The sequence below is a fragment of the Canis aureus genome, chromosome 20 (assembly GCF_053574225.1).
Source record: "Canis aureus isolate CA01 chromosome 20, VMU_Caureus_v.1.0, whole genome shotgun sequence".
NCBI classification, from domain to species: Eukaryota; Metazoa; Chordata; class Mammalia; order Carnivora; family Canidae; genus Canis; species Canis aureus.
Window position 1 is genome coordinate 16,433,595 of NC_135630.1, and position 15,432 is coordinate 16,449,026.

Sequence of the window (15,432 nt, forward strand, 5' to 3'; positions counted from 1 at the left end):
AACTGCACTATTGCCTTTACGAGACCTATATTCTACTGAAACTGCCTTTTAACTACTCTGCAAATATTCACTCAGAGTTATCCAGACTACCTATTTCCTATCTGTGATTTTGTTCTTGGTTTTATGCTTTTCTGTTACTTCCTTCTACTCAGACTCTACTAACCAATTTAAAAATACTTCCTTTAAAAAAAGAACTTACCTTTAAGACAACAGGTTAAAACACCATTCCTGATTCATTTAATTATCCTAATAGAAAATATCATATTACCTCAAGTTGTATAGATTTTTTATACTTCAATTAATATAATTCATCACATATGCATTTCTTGTGGATTTTATCTTCCTTCTTAGAGAGCAAATCTCTTAAAAAGCACCTAAATTTCTTAAAAAGCACTGATGAATGTAAGTTTGTTGAATGAACTTATAAAAATTATTAGCAACTGGTTATTTTGAGGATGCATTAACTTTATTTGCTTTATTAACACATTTATTTATAAAAGTTCAACATTTATAAAGTTAAACAGCTTATGACACATACTAGCAATACTTTAATATTTCTGAGTATTCAAAATACTTTGAACTGAACAGTTAAAGCAAGAGCTACTTGGGCAGCCCGGTGGCTCCGCGGTTTAGTGCCACCTTCAGCCCGGGGCGTGATCCTAGAGACCTGGGATCGAGTCCCACGTGGGGCTCCCTGCATGGAGCCTGCTTTTCCCTTTGCCTCTCTCTCTGTCTCTCATGAATAAATAAAATAAAATCTTTTTTAAAAATTTAAAAAATAAAGCAAGGGTTACTTATTATTTAGACCATGACCACACAGCTAAACCAATAATCTAGAAAGCTATTAATGAAAGAAATAATACTTAATGCTTAATAAACATATTTTAAAACATTAAAAATAATAGTCCTCAAATATTTCCATACTACCAGCCAACTGTCACAGATTCTTCAATATGGAATTTAAGAACAAATCTCTGCTAACTTATCATCTTGGTCACAACATATATATGACTTTTATGTGGTTATCAGAGTAGGTCATGTTCCCATATTTTATATTTCTACAGAATACAAAATTCTGTTGTGGAAATTTTAAAAGGCCAACCACATGAGAACAAAGAGAGGATATTGATTCAGTGATTACTATAGCAAGGGAGTCTGCTACCATCACCAAGTTTGGCAGGCATGGAGTGGCAAAGCTTTATAGTGAAAAAACTGGAAAGCTCTGGGTATGTCCTGATTGGATGTTGCTGACAATGGAGAAAACACACACTTAACTTTTTGGTGGTTTTATTTATTTTTTGTTTGTTTGTTTGTTTGTTTGTTTGTTTTTTCTGAGTTGAAAATGGGGGCAAAAATATGAAATTTGGCAGTTGTTCACCAAGTCTTGATTGCTCTAAGTACATCATGGCAAAGGTTGTGATTTGGTCTCCTGGACTTCTAGGTCAGAATTCTATTGTCATAGATTGTCTGGCTATGGTTTATTTGTATATTCAGTCTCTTGCTGTCATAATTACATGCTCTAATATCTGGTTGTCTTTCTTCCTTTCTTCTCCTTTCAACATTCATTCCTTTTTTTTTTTTTTCTCATTAAACTTTTGTTTCAATGGGTCTCAAAATTCTGTGACAGATTTTTGGTCAATTGTTTCTATTAAAAGTACTGATTTTAAAAACTAATAAATTAAAACTGCCACACACACACACACACACACACACACACACACACCCAAATGGTCCACAAAATCTCCTTTCCTTCTGAAAGGATGCAGATGCATTTATGCTGCACTGTTATCATTAACCAGTCTTTTATATTAAACTTAACTGGCCAATTGACACAATCAGTTGTGAGACCATTCTTCCACCATTGATTAAGACTGGGGTGGCAGGTATTGGAGATAATATTCATTTAGCCTTCTGAGCTTTCTGGGCAGACTTGGTGACTTTGCCAGCTCCAGTTGCCTTCTTGTCCACCGCTTTGATGACACACCCACAGCAACCATCTGTCTCATGTCACAAACAGCAAAACGGCCCAGAGGAGGACAGCCAGAGAAGCTCTCAACACACATAGGTTTGCCAGGAACCATATCAACAATGGCAGCATCTCCAGATTCCAAGAACTTGGGACCATCTTCCAGCTTTTTTTCCAGAATGATGATCTATCTTCTCCTTCAGTTCAGCAAACTTGTAAGCAATGTGAGCTGTGTGACAATCCAGCACAGGTGCATATCCAGCACTGATTTGGCCTGGATGGTTCAGGATAATCATCTGAGCCATGAAGCCAGCTGCTTCCATTGGTGGGTCATTTTTGCTGTCACCAGCCATGTTGCCACAACAACCATCTTTGACAGATACGTTCTTGACATTGAAGCCCACACTGTCCCCAGGAAGAGCCTCACTCAAAGCTTCATGGTGCATTTCAACAGACTTTACTTCAGTTGTAACACTGACTGGAGCAAAGGTGACCCCCATACCAGGCTTAAGAACACCAGTCTCCACTCGACCCACTGGGACAGTACCAATATCACCAATTTTGTAGACGTCCTGGAGAGGCAGATGCAAGGGCTTATCAGTTGGACGAGTTAGTGGCAGGATGCAATCCAGAGATCCAAGCAGTGTGGTTCCACTAGCTTTCCCATCTTTATGGGTGATTTTCCATCCCTTGAACCAAGGCATGTTAGCACTTGGCTCCAGCATGTTGTCACCATTCCAACCAGAAATTGGCACAAATGCTACTATGTCAGGGTTGTAGCAAATTTCCTTAATGTAGGTGCTGACTTCCTTAACGATTTCCTCGTGTCTCTTCTGGCTGTAGGGTGGTTCAGTGAAATCCATTTTGTTAACACCAACAATTAGTTGTTTTACACCCAGTGTGTAAGCCAGAAGGGCATGCTCACGGGTCTGCCCATTCTTGGAGATACCTGCTTCAAATTCATCAACACCAGCAGCCACAATCAGGACAGCACAGTCAGCCTGAGATGTGCCCGTAATTATGTTTTTGATAAAGTCTCTGTGTTCTGGGGCATCAATGATGGTCACATAATACTTGCTGGTCTCAAATTTTCACAGGGAGATATCAATGGTGATACCACGCTCACGTTCAGCTTTCAGTTTATCCAAGACCCAGGCATACTTGAAGGAACCTTTACCCATCTCAGCAGCCTCCTTCTCAAATTTTTCAATAGTTCTTTTGTCGATCCCTCCACATTTGTAGATCAGATGGCCAGTAGTAGTAGACTTGCCCGAATCTACATGTCCAATGACTACAATGTTGATGTGAGTCTTTTGCTTTCCCATTTTGGTTTAGGTTTAGTGGTGGTTTTCACAACACCTGTGTTCTGGTGGCAAACCCGTTGTGAAAAAGCTCATTCCCTTCTTTTTCAACCAACAAATATTTATAGAGCATTGTGTCAAGAAGTGGCTATATAATGACAGCTTTCACTTCACAGAGCTTATAATTCACATGAATTGTGTGCAATTTTTTTAGCTAGCCAGACATGGGGTGGGGAGGACATTAGTGTTAGCAGTCTGGACTCAGATTTGACCTCATAACTGGAGGCTAAAGACCCAACACATTTAGCTAAGTGAAAGGCATTGGCCCAATGGGCAGCCCTCTGAACAAAGAGCAGCCTATTTGAAGGACTGCAATTGAAAACTATTTTGTTCCCTGGAGTCAATGTTAGATCACTAGTGTAGGTAGAGTATGGTGGCTTAAAATGAGGATTTGAGTTAAATAGGGTCAGGTCATATTTGTGGAGAATTTAAAGAACTAGCTATTTAAAACAGAAGCAAATCTTTTAAAAGGGCTAGCATTCAGATTTTGCCTAGCTAAATGACATCCCCCTGCTGTGAGGAATAATAAGTAACGGTAAATTCTGCAGGTTACATATCCTTTCTCAAATTCAAATGGCAGAGCTATTCTCAGATAAAATTAAAAATGTGGACCAGAAATGTAAGAATTGATAAAAAAAAAAACATATATTTTTCCACTGATAATGCCAAATATATGTCTATGGAACCTTTCTAGAATTCCAATACTGGATAATTCTATTATCGATTTTACCCGTATTTCACCAAAATATTGGTGCCCTCAATCATAGCCGACCTTTGGTGTCCTGGAGCCCAAAAGTGTAAGCAAATACTACATTATTGAATAAAGTAGACTTACACTTTCACATGGGCAGGATGCTGGAAATTAGGCTTATATGAAACTACAATCATGAGGTAAGGTCTGATAATTCAACATCTAAATCGGCATTTTGTCCACTAATCAGGCCATTTCCATTGTGGAAGTGTGCTTTTTTACAGCCTGATTTTAACTATGAACGTCGTGATTCAGGATGTGGGTAGAATACTTAAAAAAAATTACTGAAAAACTGGGGGATCCCTGGATGGCTCAGCAGTTTAGCACCTGCCTTTGGCCCAGGGCGTGATCCTGGAGACCCGGGTTCGAGTCCCACATCGGACTCCCTGCATGGAGCCTGCTTCTCCCTCTGCCTGTGTCTCTGCCTCTCTCTGTGTGTCTCTCATGAATAAATAAATAAAATCTTTAAAAAACATTACTGAAAAACTCACAAGTAGGAAATAGGAAAAATAAGATGACAGAAAAAAACAGTATATCCAAAGTCACTATAACCACCAATGAAATAACAGGCAACTACTAACAAGAAGTAGGTAGATATATTTAAAAATTTTGAAACAGGAATGTCTGATATATGACATAGAAGTATATGGGTAGTCAAGTTATAATTTCACTCTATACTGTCAAAATTTTTACTTTGTACATATATAACTTCCATAATTAAAACTATATTATGAAAAGAGAAAAAGGTATTTAAGAGATATATATTAATATATATACTAATTCTGAAAAGTATACACAGAATGACCTGTTTTGTGTTAAAATTGATATCTGTGTAGACATGTAGAAAGGTAGCTCTGTGTATATATAATTGAATGTTTTCATAGATATAGTTGAATATATATATATGTATGGATAAAAGATACAGATCTATGCTTAAGAAAATGGACAATCAATTTGATCATGGTTACACATGGGGAGTGGAAGTATGAAATAGGGAATAAGGGGACTCAGAATGAATATTTTTTAAGTCTTTAAATTAGTATTATTTGGATAATATTTAACAATGATCAGTAATGTTCTATAATGTAAAATAAGCAATTGCGTTAAATGAGCATTGAAGGAAAGGCATAATGTGATTAATTATGCAAAATTGCTGACTAGAAAGAGAATATATAGTTTATTTAAACAGACATCAGTGAAACATTATAATAAGGATTGGGACATAAAGAAGTAAGAGATGAGGCCATGGTGAGATTAATTAAACTCTATCATTGTGTAGAATTTCAAGTGTGTTTATTAATTTTCTAAAAGAAACTATTCTCTTAAGATATTATAATGATAAGTTCTCATCTTATAAAGAGAAAAACCTCTCCCTGTGGTGTAATCATATTTATGCTTTTGTTTCTGTTTGATTTTGTAACATATTCTTTAAAACATTCATGTATAAGACACGGTTGAAATAATTCACTGTAGTGTTTGACCTTGAACATAAAAATAAAACCCAAGATATGCCATCTCTACTTGTACACAGGGAAATAACTGATCATATTTTAGCTATTCTAAGGAAATAATGCCATGTAAATACCCTTTCTTTTTATAGAAAACTACTGTATATGGATTTTTTTTTTTTTTTGATATTGTACTATAAGCTCTGGTTGCCTTTGTAGTGAAAACCCAGCAATTCATCTGAAAGGTCATTCAGGACTAGGCACAATAATTTCAGCTGATCAAATCAATTATTTATACAATGAACTACAGTATGGTTCCCGCTAGAAATTACCTTATTATAGCTACTCACTCCCACTGAACTCTAAGAAAAGTGACATTTTGAAATACAAAGCTTATTCTCTTCAGTAAGCTTAATACGTATCGGCATCTCTCTGCGGCTCTTTTCTCTATTGAATAGCTGTCAGTCAGCAAGAGAGGGACCATTCCCTAAGCACACTGCACAGTAGGTTTTCTTGACATGATGGAAAATTTTCCAGTTGGCAGAAGTAAAGATTGAGGGAGGTAAAGCTTTGGACTCAGCATGAAAGGTAATAGAGCTATTAGCCAAATACCAAATTCAGAGATGCTGGTACTGCACAACCAGGCAGCTAAGAAGGAGTTTTAATGTCCCATGGGGCACAAGTTTAGGAGAGTGTTTGGCAGATTAAAGCATACAAATAGAGAGGAGAACATCTTTGAAATAGAGCTTTTGGTATGGAAATCAGTGTGATTTTAAATTAACAATTATACTTAGATAGATAAAGAAGCATTTGGACAAAGTGGACAAGATATCAGCATCCAGTTAATGGTATAATTACAAAAATAATCTCCTGCCCACCATACTCTAATAAAATAATCATACCTATGACCCCCATGACCCCTACATGTTACTATGCTCTCTGGTGATGTATTTATTTATTTTAACCACACTGACCTGCCTAAAACTGGCACTACAGTAATCAATAACATTCAGGAGAATTTTAGATCCATGTTCATTTAACTTTTTATGCTTAGGTGAAACTAGAGAGTAATCAAAGGACCTAAGTTTTTTTAAATGATAATTTAAGAAAGAAATGTTTAGACAATCACTGGAGCAATGCCGTATTGTGCTATAATATACACAATTGCCTTGAATTCTGGTTATGTGGTCCCTAGAGTTTAGAGGACACCACGTGTCCAGCTAGTTCAATCTCTATGTAATAAAAATCAGTGACAGAAATATCATGAATAAACATTGGCATCATCCACAACTCAATGTCAAGCACATGCATCAAATTAATATATGCATCTACTCATATCTGTTTATATATTAGACATCACTGTTATTAGACAAAGTAACATAGGCAAAATGCATTATAGTCTAAAAACAATGGAAACAAAACCAACACATGCTTATAACTAAAAAATGTATAATCCTTGGGGTGACTGAATGGGTCAGTCAGTTAAGCATCTGACTCATGATTTTGGCTCAGTCATGACTCAGGATTGTGAGATGTACCCCTGCATCGGGCTCTGCATTCAGCAGGGAGTCTGCTTGAGAGTCTCTCCTTCTGCCCCTCCTCCCTGTGTGCACTCTTTATCTCTCTCTCAAGTAAATAAATAAAATTTTAAAAATGCATAATTCTGCAATTCTTTAAATTAAGTTGATTTTACTTTTATTTAAGCTACTTCAAATAAAAGACTTTGGTAGAAATTCTTGACAAATAATAGTCTAGAATATATTGTGTTGAAGAAAGCATTCTCTAAGGTTTAGTCAGCACCAATTAGCATTTCTGTACATTATTTATTAAGTAGTTAATATTTCTGGTGGTGAATTATTCATACCACTAGGAAATTAATAGAGATAAAGCTAACAGCTTGATCTAATCACCATCATCTCTATCTGGTCTCCTGTTTCCATTCTGTCCCACTTATAACCCTACAAAATATGGCAGCTAGAATGATCCTACAAAAATTGATGTCAGTAATGTGTTTTGTTTTATTTTGTTTTCCCTTAGAGTGAGATAAGAAGCCACTAGTTAAAGCGTCCAAAGGCTCATTTCACTACAAGGAAAAACAAAAGTCAATGAAGTGATAACAAGAACCTGCAAAATCTAGTACCTGCTATTTCTCTAACATATTTTATCTTGTTCCACTTTTGGCATTCTGCTCCAGACACAGTGGCCTATTGGGCAGGGACAGACCCTTTTTGTAGATGCCTTTGACTAGAAGACCTGCATAAAGTGACAGAGCAAGACATGCCACTATCTTAGAGGAAAAACATTCCAGGCAGAGGAAAGAGGAATTATATAAGCCTGAGTTAATGCCACTAACTCACAAACACAGCAGGTTATGGTAAGTTAGACCATTACTGAGGACAACATTGTTTCAAAATTTTTAAATTAAATTTTTTAATTTCATTGAGATATAACTCTCATACAATGAATTGCATATATTTAAAGTATACAATTGGATAAGTTTTGACATTTGTATTTCACTTCCTTTCCATCTGGATATCCAAATGCTTCAGCACAATGTGCTGAAAATGCTATTTGTCCATCAATGAATTTTCTTAGAACTTTTGTTAAAAGTCAGTTACTTATGGTCTATTTCATAAATCTCTTCTGTTTCATTAATCAATTTGTTTTTGTTTTAATGCCAATTCTACTCTATATTGATTTATCAGGTGTCCTGAAATCAGATGTTAGCCTCTTGTATTCATTTCCTATCACTGCTGTAATACATTATCACAAATACATTCTCTTAAAATGCAAACTTATTATCTTAAAGTTATAGAGGACAGAAGTCTGAAGTAAGTATCACTGACCAAAAATCAAAGCATCAGTAGAGCTGCATTCCTTTCTGGAGGTTGGGGGCTTATAATCCTACATTTATAATCCTACTTATAATTCTTAACTTTTCCAGCTGCTATAGATATCAGTTACTCTTTATTAGCACAGATCTAATGCTAGATTAGCATTCTTGTCTTTCCTGAAATTTCAACTTTATAATTTCAAAGCAAGTGAGCTTCTGGGCTTTACCTGTGTTCCCCCTCCAGGTGCTATCACCTGGAAATTCCATAGGCCGAATCCTAAGCCAACTCCAGGAATCGCTTCATTTGGCTTATATGCTATCATTATCATTGTTTTCTTGGCTGTTATTGAATATATGAAAAGAAAACTGCCTTATTTTTTTATCTAGTATTTATTTGTTTGAAGCAGAAGAGTGAATCTAGTCACTTTACTCCATTAAGCTGGAAACAGGAATCTCTGTTTATGCCTTCTTCATATCTTGACTTTTTAACTAGATCCTACTATCAACTAAAAGGAGCAATCAAAGTCATAATATTTATTATTTAATATCTATTCTATTATTTCAAGTTCCTCAAAGCCCACTATTCCAAATACACTGTCGATTTTCTAGCTGGTACTGACTATTTCTGGCACCATTATCTGGCAACTCCATGTTTCTCCAACCTAATATTTTTGTTGTTGTTGTCCTTTGCACACATAATACTCTATGTTCATAATAACAATATACTTGTAATGTGAACGTCCTAGCCTACTTCAGGCTTTCTCTTGTGCTCCTTCCTTTATTGTCAATATAAATATCTCCCCACAACGTTGATTTCTTAATTACTTAACACGTATTTTCTTATTTAAGAAATAATGTCTATGGCCCTTTCTTTCTGAATTGGTTGTCTTTTTATGTTCCCATTCTTCTCTAAATTTTGTTAACACTGAAAAACTTTTTTTCACCTCCCTAACTTGCTGTTAGATTATAAATCACTTCATGGGGGGGATCCCTGGGTGGCTCAGCAGTTTAGCGCCTGCCTTTGGCCAGGGCATGATCCTGGAGTCCCGTGTCAGGGTCCCAGCATGGAGCCTGCTTCTCCCTCTGCCTGTGTCTCTGTCTCTCTCTCTCTCTCTCTATGTCTATCATGAATGAATAAGTAAATCTTTTAAAAAATAAATATATAAATAAATAAATTGATTAATTAATTAATTAAAAATCTTTAAAAAAATCACTTCATGAAATTAGTCACGCTTGTTCCATTTCTTTGTCCTCCAGAGCAAAGCTCCTGGTACAAACTAAATTTCAAAACATGCTTTAAATGAAAAAAACTAGTTAAGTGAAAAAATCATTGAATGACAATGAACAAATAATTGGATATTTTCATTGCCAATGACATATTTAGTAAGGTGCAATAATCCTTGTCAGTATGTTCTTAGGTTAAGGTGACTAACATGGGTTATAGTGAAAAAATATAAGTAGGTAATTTCTCAATAAGCTATAATTATGAATTTAATTAATTGAGACAAATTCTATGAAATTTATGATATGCATAGCTAAGTCAAAACTGATCCTCCCCCTATCTGAAAAGGCAGTTTTTGGTGAAAAAATTAATTATACATCTGAGTACAGTATTAAAAAAATTTACTTAAGACAAGAAAAGTCTGATGAAGAAATTTATGCATAAATGGTGTTGATTTTTTTAAAATATATATTTTATCAATTCAAATCCTAGAATCATGTCCTGCTAAATGTTTATTGATAAAAATATACTTGTTAAAATGTATAAAATATGAAGGAAAAAGGGATCAGTTGAACTTACTTTTTTATAAGCCTTTTTGCAAGTAGTACATTTGCTAAACAAATACCTCTAGAGATAAAACTCTTTAATATATATACAAAAGTTTTTTCCAGTGAAAAACAGTAAATTTCAGTGCAGCAAAATAAAAACTTAAGACAGTAATTCATATTTACAAGCCTACCATCCTTAGTATAATTAGCACAATGAAGGAATTCAGAACATGTCTCCCCCAAATGTGTCACTTTGGCATGGAGACTATTTTGAGCTGAAGGTAATCAAGATTTCTGCAGCCTCTAGAGAAATTCTGCTTCTCCCTTAACTATGTAGAAGAATTTAAATTATGATCTTTTCTATAATAATGTTATTACCAGAGATAAATATTATCTGAGTGACCCATCTGTATGGCAGAGCAAACACTTAATTACCAAACATCTGCTCTTCTTCCTATTGCTCTATGAATTGCCCTCCTTCCCTTTGAGAGTTCCTATCCCATTCCTTAGCATAAGATGGAATCTATATCTCATTTTACCTTCCTGTGCTTCATCTGTCATGTATGTGGAGTTCCTATGCAAACAACATTATATTAGAACTTTTCCTGTTAATCTATGTTAATTTAAATCTTGCCAGAAGAACATTTAAAGGGAAGAGGTAAATTTTACCTCCCCACAATATCCTTTGTCTTTTTCAAAAAATGATCTTCACATTTACCATTCCTGACAGTGGCCTTAAACATGGATAATAATTTTGGTGGATGACCTGATATTCATCATGGAATTTTCATTTAAATGTTGATTTATTTTTTTTAAAGATTTTATTTATTTATTCATGAGAGACACAGAGAGAGAGGTAGAGACACAGACAGAGGGAGAAGCAGGCTCCATGCAGGGAGCTCGACTTGGGAATCGTTCCCGGAACTCCAGGATCACGGCCTGGGCCGAAGACAGGTGCTAAACTGCTGAGCTACCCAGGGATCCCTAAATATTGATTTAAAAGATATATGTGAATTATAGAGGTCCAGCGTGTATAAGAAATGGATAGCTTGCTGAGGAATACCAATAATCAGAAATATATTTTAAAAATAAATCATAATAGTGATAACTTGTTTTTTAATATCAACATTATGATTTATGTCTTCTTCTGGGAAACAGCCAAGAATCAGGGTATCATCAGATAACTATTTAAACAGTAATTTGCACACTAAACCAATAAAATATGATAAGTGAAAGTTAGAAATAAAAATAGCATCAAATACCCTCTTTACTGATTGTTCACATTATTTCTATAAACACATAATTACTTAGTATTTATATTTTTCTTCATAAAGTGTTTCTTCCCAAGTAGAGCTCTTTTCTAAGACCATGGAATCATGACCTGATCTGAAGGCAGATACTTAACCAACTAAGCCATCTAGGTGTCCTGATTTTTTTGTTTGTTTGTTTGTTTTACTTTTTAAATTTTAATAGAAATTTAGCACGTAATGATCACTACTGCTCATGAGGAATGCTCTAGCAAAAAGCATGAATGCTGTACTGTGGATATGCAATATTAAATGCTTCAATGTGATTTATTTTTATGATTATAGACACATTATAACTAGAAAAAAATAATGAAAGTTGTTGGATTTGCTTTAATAATTTAATAAGAATTGTTTATATACATAAAATAGGTTTTCATGGGTTTTTGCAAAACTACAATACTTAAACAAAATTCACTATTTTAGGGTAAATATCCGTGTCAACAATCTGAAAATATAAATTTCAGTCAAAACTTGGTTGAATCAGCTGAACTATTGAATTACTGAAATTGGATGCATTTTATTCTTTTTTTTTTATTTTATTATTATTTTTTTAATTTATGATAGTCACACAGAGAGAGAGTGAGAGGCAGAGACACAGGCAGAGGGAGAAGCAGGATCCATGCACCGGGAGCCCGATGTGGAATTCGATCCTGGGTCTCCAGGATTGCGCCCTGGACCAAAGGCAGGCGCCAAACCGCTGCGCCACCCAGGGATCCCAATGCATTTTATTCTAATAGAAATTTGCATGCAATTTTCTCTTTTGTAAATAGGTCAAATAACAGTTATAGCACGTGTGTGAATATGCAATTACTTTAATTTTCCTAAATCATAGTAAGATAATTTAGTTATCTTGTTTATACTTTTATGATTATTGTAGAGAAGTGTAATTTCAAATTTTTCTGACAACAATCTATCACCTATATCCTCTAGTCTGGTTCCAGAATAAGTATATTTTACATTTTTCTTACTTTTTGAGCATTTTGGGGGCAGAAACCTAAATTAAATGAAAAAGATTGTTTTTGTGCTATAATCTTGAACTTTAAAATCAATTGAAATGTACATTTAATTTAATTATTTGTCAAGTTCAGATCTAGTCACCTGAAAGGAATCTTTTCACCTGATTTCTTTAAGATACGTATAAAAGCAAAAATCCCCAAAGAGTGTTTTATAAAGAGTAATTAGTAATTTATTCTGCAAAATTCAGTAGACAGTCTTACCCTACACCCTGTGACTTCTGCTATTGCTAACACCATTATTTAAGAATTGTTAAGTAGAAAGCAGATAATTAGTTCCTATTTTATCTATTAGAAATCATCAGAATTTAACTTCTTCGTTATCACATTACTGTCATATTTATTTGTAATTAAGCATTTTATGCTAATTCTGAATTCATAGCTTGCTGTTATTAGCATACAAATGTAAGCCAATAATACATTCACAATTCTCTTTAAAGGATTAAGTTAAACTGTCCATAAACTAATGAATAACAAAAAAAAAAAATCATGCAATTTCAGTTACCACAAACTTTTCTACAACCGATGCATTACGGGAATAGAAATGATCAGGAGCTCTTTTGTATTAGAGAAATTATGAAGGTATGAAATAGCCAAAAGGATAGTTAACATAGAAAATCCTATAAAATAAAAAATAATAGGATGTTTGGGACACCTGGGTGCTCAGCGGTTGAGTGTCTGCCTTTGGCTCGGGGTGTGATCCCAGAATCCAATCCAGGATCAAGTCCCACAACAGATTTCTTGCAGGAAGCCTGCTTCTCCCTTTGCCTGTGTCTCTCTCTCTCTCTGTGTCTCTCATGAATAAATAAATGAACTCTTTAAAAAAAATAATAGGATATTTATTTTAAAACTGAAGCTATTGTTTAATATTTAAAATTAGGGAAAATGTGAAGAAATTTAAAGGAAAATATGTCTTGAATTGATTGAACATGATTTATGAAATGTGAATTATTCAATCAAGCCATTTAATCCTAATTTTAAACTTGTTTTTATCTAAAAAAATTGTTCACCCTTCTGACTCCTAAAAAGCTTTATTTTCTAGAGTTTTTACTTTTTTTAAGTAATGTGTGTGTAGTGTTTGTGTGTGTGTGTGTGTGTGTGTGTGTATGTGTTTCTTTCCATTAAAGGATACTAAAGAGATCAGAATTTTTTCTCATTGAAGTCCATAAGAGCATTTCCAATTTCCAATAATAGATCTTGACATATCTAGTTTAGGTTATAGGTTAACCCAAGAAATTTCCTCTCCTTGGCAAAACAATATATCCATGTAACATACTGGACGCATCAGTCCTTGACTAGATGCTGATCTAATCATATTTTCAATATCTGTGCCTTACCCACTCACTGAGCATTAGGCCTCCTTATGAAGCTACTAGTTCACAGTAGAAGATCAAGGAGAAAAAATTTTTAGCAAGCACTCCACAAAATACCTTTCTATTTGCTTTTTATAATGAATCAGGTAGAAAATGGCCATTCCATAAAGACTCTCCCTGCTCTGCCTCCTAAAATAGAAAGAAAAAAGAAAAGAAAGAAAAAAAAGAAAAAAAGAAAAGAAAAAAGAAAAGAAAAGAAAAGAAAAGAAAAGAAAAGAAAAGAAAAGAAAAGAAAAAAGAAAAGAAAGAAAAGAAAGAGAGAGAAAGAAAGGAAGGAAGGAAGGAAGGAAGGAAGGAAGGAAGGAAGGAAGGAAGGAAGGAAGGGAGGGAGGGAGGGAGGGAGGGAGGGAGGGAAAGCCAGTCCACTTCATAAAACATTCCCATATCAGCTAGGCAACAAAAGATCACTTTTTGTTCTGTAAGAATAAAATTGAGTGTGAAACAAAATCTTAAAAGGTTGTTTACTCATTAAATTGAGACAAAGGAACTTCTCTGCCACCACTTAAGTTTCATCAGGGAAAGGAGAGTTATGTTTTATAAAGTTAAAAGATGAAACACAGACCGTTTCAGTTTGGCAAGTATCCTATTTTGGTGGGAGTTTGAGAAGTGAAATTTTTTTAGTTACATTTGGGAATCCTAGGTTGCCACAAGGGGTCAAGTGAGCAGTCTGGGTACCCCGCAAGAGAATAATTATTTAGTGTTTAGGGTGGAGGGTTTTCTGTATCCAGCTATTTTCTGGAACAGTGGAGGTCACTGGGGTGCTTTCTGTGTGTGTGGTCAAAGTGCTATAGTTATAATGGTCCTTATTGGGGGTGGCTATGATGGTAGGCAGATTTTCACACAGTTGTCTTTTATTTCTAAGCATTCTTCTTTAGGGGCAGTATTGCATTACGTTAAGCTCTGAAGGCACACTGTATTAAAATCATTAATAGTCTATTTCTTTTACTTTCTTGCATAAAAGAGATTAACAATTTCAACCTATTCAGGTAAATACAGGATTTGAGGAAGGATGGAAATAGAATGCTAGAGGATTCCCAGTTTCCCCTGACTGCCACTACTGCTATTTTTAATTTGTTTTTTGTTTGTTTGTTTGTTTGGTTTTTTTGCAATTTATCTCTCCTACCTTGTAAACTTTTACTAGCTGATAATCCTCTCAGACTGACACAAATATTTTCCAAAGAATACAGATTTAATGGTTTTCAGCAATGTACCAGAGATCTTAAGCAAAAGACATGAAAATAGGACCAATTTCCAAATGTAAGTTTTCACTAGCTGAAAACCGGTACTTAAACTATAATCATAAAGCCAGGTACTTAACTTTTCCTATGCTATGAAAACCCTGATGCTTCAATGGGGTGTCTCTGGGTCTTCAAGTATTCTCAGATGCACATCAGCTGAGCAAACCTTTTTTTTTTTTTTTTTTGAGCAAAACTTTTAATCTCTATTGTAGCCACTTAAATCAATTTCTTTCTGATAGTTACATAAAGTGCATCCTGTTCTTTGGGTAGTGATTTTAATTGAATTGCTCTCCCTGATGTAAAAACAAATTTTGTCCCCATTTGCAATTTACCTTAACGTTCTTTTTTACTTCATATAAATTTGTGCTGTTT

The 15,432-nt window shown here is 34.6% G+C and overlaps 1 pseudogene; it reads right to left on the reverse strand.

The window, feature by feature from the left end:
- Nucleotides 1-727: 727 nt before the first annotated feature.
- Nucleotides 728-4,354, reverse strand: LOC144291902 (elongation factor 1-alpha 1 pseudogene; annotated as a pseudogene).
- Nucleotides 4,355-15,432: the final 11,078 nt, after the last annotated feature.